Here is an 8267-nt window from a genome sequence, read left to right on the forward strand (position 1 = left end):
AAATCCATTTAAAAAAAAAAAAAAAAAAAAAGACATTTTCAGATCTTAAAAAAAAAAAAGTAAGATCCTGGGAATAGACGGGATACTGACTGATATGTTTCAACTAACAGATGCAACCCTAGATCTGCTTACATCACACTTAATGATGAGCAAATGAATGTTTTCCTCTGGAGTTTACAGAAGTAAGCATGCCTACACTCATCATTGTTAGTCAACATGTTGATTGTTGCTGGTGCCATTGAGTGAGTCCGCTCAAGAGATACATACAGCAGAACAAAAGATTGCTGAGTCCTGTGCCATCCTCGCGTGTTGCTCTGTTTGCGTCCCTTGTCACAGTTGCTGTAATAATCCACCCCCTTGAGGGTCTTCCTCTTTTTTCCTGCCTCTCTCATTTAAAGGCTCAAATCTATCAGCAGTTGTGTGGCGGACAACCTCCTGTGTGATTTACCGCCTCTGAAAACATGATGGAGGGTCAGGTATGGGTTGGTTCCAACTTGACAGAACATAACAACAAGTCTGTTTGAGGCATGAGGACCTTCTCTGGGAAATAGCCCCTTCTGGTAACATGCTCAAAGGATGTGAGGCAAAGGATCACAATCTTTGCTTCTAAGGGGAATTCTGGTTGCACTTTTTCCAAGACAGATTGGTTTGTCTTTTTGGCAGTCTATGATATAGTCAATATTCTTTGCCAACATAGTACTAGAGTATTAGCCAGTATAATGAGCTAATAAAAGGAAATACATGATTACAGATCAGAAAGGAGGAAATGAAACTGTCCTGATATGCAGATGACAGCATGATGTGCAGGAGACTGACAAGAGAAATTTTTAGAGCATCCTTCTTAAAAATTTAAAACAATCTTTTCAGCATATTTTTCCAGTTCAATTTATCATCTGATTTCATAACAGTTGCTTCTATCAATGCTAATTGTTTATTCAAATAGAAAGAAATCATTAGTAACCTCAATTCTTTGATATTTATCAGTAAGTATGGCCTTCATTTACAGCAGGTAAGATTGTAGTATTTACATATCATAGGTTTTTATTCTTGTTGTTATGGTGTACCATCAGGTCAGAACCGACTCGTGGGTGATCCTGCGGTGAGTTTTCAGAGGCAATAAATCACATGAGAAGAGATTGTCTATCTTTCTCCGTAGGAGCAGCTGGTAGATTTGAACCATGTTCTTTTGGGTTGGTAGAACAACTCCTTACCATCAAGCCACCAAAGGACTAGTGTTATATTTGTCTTTACGTAGTCCAGCTCCTCAGATTTTTTGGCCAGAATATAGGTTGAAAAGCAAATAAATTAAAAGATTACAATCATGACACACACCACCCAAATCCAAATCACATATTATTACTTTGTTCTGTGTTATGACCCACGTAATTGAATGCCTTCACATAATTGATAAAATACAGGTAAGCATCTTTCTGACATTTTCTGCCTTTGACCAACATCTGTCTGGCATCAATATTGATATTTCTATCAATGTATGGCTTTGACTTTTTAAAAAAATTATCCTCAGTAATATTTTGTTAGTATCTATCATTAATGATATTGCTTTACGATTTCTACATTCCTTTTGATTGTCTTCCTTTGGAATGGGCATGAATAAAGGTGGTTTTTTTTTTTTTTTCAGTTGGTTGTCCAGATGACTGTCTTTGAAGGAAAGACAGCTATGTTTGAAATGTCTTGACAGAGGAAATGCATGCTTGCTGTGTTGTTCTTTTAGTTGAGTTTCTCAATTAGTATAACATCAATTCCTGGACTTTGTTTTAGACTACTGCCTTCAGTGCCTCTTCAACGTTTTCCTTCAGAACTTACAGGTTAGTCTAGCTCTTCAATCAGATCCATCAGCATCACAGATTTTTACCAATTTTATATAGCTCCTTTTTGGGTCTGGGAAGGTTTCTGCTATGTCATGAAATAGTTAAAATTTGACCCTTTTTTACAGTGACTCTGTACTATTTCTTTCCTCTTTTTTTTTATGCTACCTGCATCATTCATTTTTCTTTCCAGAGAACCATTTAGCAATGAATGCAACTCAAGGCTTAAAACTTGCCCTTAGTTGTGTCATCTTGAGAAATATTGATGGTATTTCCCCCATAGTTGTTGTTGTTGTTGTTGTTGTTAGGTGTCATCAGGTCGAGTATAATCCATGGCAGGTGTATGAAGAGCTAACCTGAACCCAGCCCCATCCTGTGCCATCCTCATCGTCTCTAACACACTAGAGTACATTGTTGAAGTCAAGTCAACGTGTCAATCCTTCTTGTATATTTCACAAAATTTTAAATTTTTGTTCTGTGAATATCATGTTATGAGGACAAAAACAAACTCAAGCTGGGAGAAATGATTTGCAGACTTCATGGTAAGGAGCCGTGCTGACAACTCAAAGCCACGTGGTTTGAATCCACCAGCTCGTCCAAGAGAGAAAGATGGATAATCTCCCCCTGTGTGATTTACAGCCTCTGCAAACCCACTGGAGGGTCAGCTATGAATCTGCTCTGACTTAATAGTACGCAACATCTAACAAAAGGCTTGGCATATATGGAATAGATAAAGGAGCTCTCAAAATCAACAGCAGCAAAAAATTGAGAGTCCAGAAATAAACCTATACATTTATGATTAACTGAGTTTTGAAAAAAAAAAAAAAAAAGAAGCCAAGATAATTCAGCAAATGGTGTTGGGATATGCAGAAGAATGAGGTTAGACTCCTTCTGAAACAGAAAATGTAGTTCATAACTTTAATGCATAAGGGTCAGCATCAAGCTCATTCCAATTTTTTCTGACCTTTCCCTTTCTGTCCCTCCTGGCTTTGCGAATTCATTGCAACATCCACAAAATTCCCAGAAATACTATATTTTAATAACAGCTTTAATATAACAGAGAAGGATAGAAGCAGGGGAAAATATAAACAAAGAAATTAAAAAGTTAAAGTTCAGGAAGAGTTTCAGCATAGACCTCAGCATCCCAAAGGGTTCCCACTTACCCTTCATGAAAACAGATGTTTACCCTCAAATGCTTCATGATATCTATCTCTCTGTGGAGCAGAACTGCCCACTCTCATTGAAACCTCTTGCAGCAAGACTGCCTGCTGCCAGTGCAGAGCCTGCTGGGTATCTCTACTGCTCCCAGCATGGTCCCTGCCTATTCATACCTCTAAGCACGTTATAGCTCTTCTACCCAGGGCTGCAAGAGTTTCTGGTACAGGTGTTTCTCTGCTTATGAACGCATCACTTTCTCATCTCTCAGCCAAAAAGAGGGCCCACTCTCCCTTCTCTGCTCATGCTACTGGGTTGTCTTCTATGCTGTCATTTCTTGCAGTCACAGCCAGCTGCTTAGTTGACCAGGGTATTTTTTTTAAAAATAGCATTCAGTTTATTACATATATTTAGTATTGGCTTCTCATATTTCCCCCCTTTTGTTTTTATCATAATTATGTTATCATCTAGATGAGCAACCAGGGTATTTTTTAGTTTTGCTTTTTTCCCTTTCACAATATGTTTTACTTTATATTAGTTTGCTTTCAAAGTTCATATACATTGTGTTTCCCACTATTCTTCCTTCACTGGGGAGCATTATGCTGAGTGAACTAACTCAGTTGTCCATTCTTTTAACGTGAGCCCTGCTCTCCAACATTCTGAAGAGTGTGGCAGCTCTCTAGTACTGTTACAGATTCTTGCCAGATCTGGAAGGATTCTTAGTGCAGAGCTTCTATGTCTCAAAGACTATCCCCGTCCTTTCTGTCCATATCATCCAAGAGGCTCCCTAAAAACCTACATTTTGGCTCAACATATTTTCATTATTTTTTCCTTTTTTATCATGATTTTAATGAAAGTTTACAGAGAAGATACATTTTTCATTTATTCACTGTGGCACATTTTCTTCCCTACTCCCCTTCACTTTTTTCTTTTTTATTTTGTGCGGGTTTACTTGCAAAATTCGTATGCATTGTTTTTCACACTAGATTTTCCCCATTTCCTTTATCCACCTTTCCCTCCACCCATCAAATTGTGTGACACTATGATTAAGCTCCCTCCCATCTTCACCCTTCTGCTCCCCCTTCTCCACCTTGAATCCTCATACTCGTTCTACAATAATGGTCTTATACAGTATTTGTCTTTATGAGACTGAGTTAGTTCACTAAGCGTAATGCTCTCCCAAGTTAGATAGTAATTTACAAAATCATTCACATAATGGAATACTATGCAGATTTTGAAAATCACTTATAAAAAATTCATTCATTTTTGTATAATTTCCCTTCCTCCAACCTCCCCCAGTCCACTTTGCTATGCACTTCTTTTTCTGGCCTATTGTCATACAGATAATGCCTAATCATATATTCTTTTTAAACCGTCCTTTCATTCATCTGTTCCAATGCAGTGTTCATATTTATCCCTTCTTATTTCAGTTTCTCCCAAGCCCAATGTCAGTTCTGTTTCATAACAGTGGTGTTATGTATTATTTCTTGTCAATTTCGAAGTGAGACTTTTTGGCCCAATCAGGGCACAATCAATCCTTTCAGTCATATTCAAGCCCTGGGGATTGGGCAACCATCCTGATTATTCAACTAATCCATGATTATCAATTTAATCATTTGAGAAAGGGCAATGAAAGTAACAAATCCTCACATTGTTTAACTTTTACTTAGAAAATGTCAATCAACTCAGGAAATGCTCCCCCAGTTGTTTTATTTCCTTAAACCAGGGTAGAAAAGACCACCCAAGAGAAATTACCACCTCTCACCTTCCTTACAAGTTACCAAAAATTGACTTCAGATGGATCACAAACCCAAATTTAAGAGTTCTAATTATAAAACTCTCAGAAGAAAACAAAGATAAGCAAGTCTTTGGGTTAGAAAAGTTTTCTTAGATAATAATACCAAAAGCACAAATGAGAAAAGAATAGAGAAATTGTGCATCATCAAAATTAAAAATTATGGAGCTGTCAAAGGAATGCTATCAAGAGGATAAAAAGACTACTTACAGAATGGGAGAAAATGTCCACAAATCACATATTTGAAAAAGGACTGGTATGTAAAATATACAAAGCATTCTTATAATAAGAAAAATTACCAATTGAAAAAATAAACAAAAGAGTTGAATCAACATTTCTCTAAATAAGATACACAAATAGTGACAAAAACATTGAAAAATGTATTTTTAACACACTAAAAGCAATACACAACAAGGGACTGATGGATATTCTAATTAGTAACATTAATCAGTATCAATAAAACTCTTTTTTTTATATTTGGTTGATGCTATAATAAAAAAGGCATAAAACTGCAGAGTTGATGAACATGTGGAAAACTTAGAGCCCTCATACTTTGGAAATGTAGAATGATTCAGCCATCCTAATAAATAGCCTTCCAATTTCTCAAAAGGATAAATATAAAGTTTCCATTCAGTTCATCAATTCCACTCTAGTTATAAACCCAAGACCATTTAAAAAATCTTATGAAAAACAGAGAAATTTGCAGAGGCATCATAGGCATAAAATGGAATTAATACAAATGTCTATTAACTAATGAATGAATAATCAAAATGCAGCATATCTATACGATGAAATATCACGGATCAGAAAAAGAAAGTAAGATCTTTTTTTAAATTTTTATTAAATTTTATTAATTTTAATGAACATTTACAGAGATTTTATTCATTGTTGCACTATTTTCTCTACCCACCCCCAGTTCGTTCCTCTTTTTTTTTCCCCTTGAAAGTCTGTTTTAATTGTCCCATTGCCACAGTGCTTGTCAAAGCCAGTTCTGATTAATCTCCTTTGTCAGTGTATCCTTTGCCATTCCCTATCACTCCTCCCTGAGAGAGACTTCACCCTGATTCATAAGGAAAAGGGGATGGCTTATTCTCTTAGCTACTTCCTGCTGAAAAGGGACGCTGTAGGTTTCAGGGTAAAGATCTTCTCTCACTACTCTAAAGGGCCCCTTTGGCAATAGGGAACATGTAGGCTTGTGGAGATTGATTTTGGAATTTAGATGCATTGTTATCAATTGTGCTTAGCCATATATGTTCATATCCTTGAAGATGTATCATGGAAGTGTTGCAGCCTAGAGACACAAATTGAACTAACAAGTTAAAAGTACATGAGTCAAAAATTAAAAGCAATAATATTCCAAGTAGAGGTTCTAACTGTGGCACAAATCAAGTTACAGAGGGAAGGTGGTTCTTACAATAAAAGGCCTATAGACTAGCACTTTGTCTATTATAGTGTACAGGTTAGGAACCACAAGATGTAGAGGCTCAACAAAGTCATTTATTGTTCTTAAGTCCTGGAGCAAATTCCATCTACCACTGGGTTGTTTTACAGCTCAGAAGTCCACACGCAAGGCAGAGGTGAAGTAAGGAACTGCTTATGAGGTTTTCCGTCAATTCCAACAACTAAGAAATAGTGAGAAGAGTTGGGACCTCAGAAGGCTTTTAGGACCAAATAGTAGGCTCTTGTGTCCAGGAGAAAATGAATATACTTACCAGTAATGTTAATGCTCACCCACAGCTCTTCTGGGAGGATCTAAATCATTGAAGCGTCCTCCTTTTAAAGTAAGATCTTGAAAACATGCCAAGTGAAAGATGCCAGTCTTGAAAGCCTTTTCCTCTAATATGAAATTTCCAGAAGAGGCAGAACAACAGAAAGTAGATTAGATGCTGCCAAGACTGTGTGAGGGAGGAGTGACTGGTAGCAGGTACTAGGGTTCTTTTAGCAGTGATAGATATATTCCAGAATCAGGTAGTAGCAATGGTCACATAACTGGTGGAGTATCCTCATTGGTACTCATTTTTTTAAAAGTTACTTTTATAATGTATTAATTAAATTTCCATTTTTTTAAAATGACACACCTAAAAAATAAAATAAAAAACTAAATAATTATTTATCTAACATGCCTCCGGAAACTCTATGAACTTTGATAAGTGTCAATAGTTATAGAAAGGCTTTAGCCTTTTGTTCATAGGGTCGCTATGAGTCTTGCTCGACTTGATAGCAATCAACAACAACAAATTACTTATCCAGTGCTGTTATAACAGAAATATAACAACTGAACAGCTTTAACAGACAGAAACTTATTCACTCATCATTTAGGAGACCAAAGACTGACATCTGAACGCTAGATCTCATGGAACACTTGCTCTCTCTGTTGGTTCTGGAGGAAAGCCCTTTTTCTCTTTTCAATACCCACAGACAAGTGTTCCTTGGAGATGCACATGTATCTTGACACCAAACTTCTTTGTCTAGGAGGGTCTCAACATAGGACCCTTGGTCCAGAGATGCACTCAGCTCTTGACACTTCCTTCTTGATGGTAGTTCTTTCTTCTCTGCTCATTCATATCTCCTTTTATCTCTTATACAATATAAGATTTTATAAGCCTTGTGCAGCCTGGGTTTAAAAGGGTTCGTGGTACTAGGGATGTTATAGCTAATGTTAGAAGGATCTTAGCTGAAAGCAGGAAATGCGAGAAGAATGTCTATCTGTGTTTCATTGACTATGCAAAGGTGTTTGACTGTGTAGATCACAACAAACTGTGGCTAACTCTGAAAATGGGAATCCCAGAACATTTGATTGTGCTTATGCAAAACCTATACTTGGACCAGGAGGCAGTCATCAAAACAGAGCAAGGAAACACTGCATGGTTTAAAATTGGGAAGGGTGTATGCCAGGGATGTGTCCTGTCTCCATACCTTTTCAATCTATATGCAGAACAGATTATCTGGGAGGCTAGACTCTATGAGGAGCAATGTGGCATCAGGATTGGAGAGTCATCAACATCCTGCATTATGCAGACGACACAAACCTGCTTGCTGAAACTGAGGAGGACCTGGAGCACTTTCTGCAGAAGGTCAAGGACTGCAGCTTCCAATATGGATTGAAGCTCAACATCAAGAAAACAAAGATTCTCATCACTGGGCCGATTGGCAGCATCTTGATAGATGGTGAAGAGATTGAGATTGAAATTGTTAACCACTTTAGTTTGATTGGTGCCACAATTAACACTCTTGGTACCAGCATCCAGGAAATCAAAAGACGAATTTCATCAGGAAAGTCTGCTATTAGGACTTCTCCAGAGTACTGAAAAGCAATGATGTAAGTCTGGATACTAAGGTGCTCCTGATTCAGGCCATAGTCTTCACAATGACTTGCTGTGCATCAGAAAGCTGGACAATGACTAGGGATGATAGAGAATAGGTGCCTTTGAGCTGTGGTGCTGGAGAAGAGTATTGAATATATCATGGACGCCAGAACAAACAAGTTCATC

The sequence above is a fragment of the Elephantulus edwardii genome, unplaced genomic scaffold (genome assembly GCF_000299155.1).
Source record: "Elephantulus edwardii isolate Elephantulus edwardi_28Jun2011 unplaced genomic scaffold, EleEdw1.0 scaffold00161, whole genome shotgun sequence".
In the NCBI taxonomy this organism is placed as follows: Eukaryota; Metazoa; Chordata; class Mammalia; order Macroscelidea; family Macroscelididae; genus Elephantulus; species Elephantulus edwardii.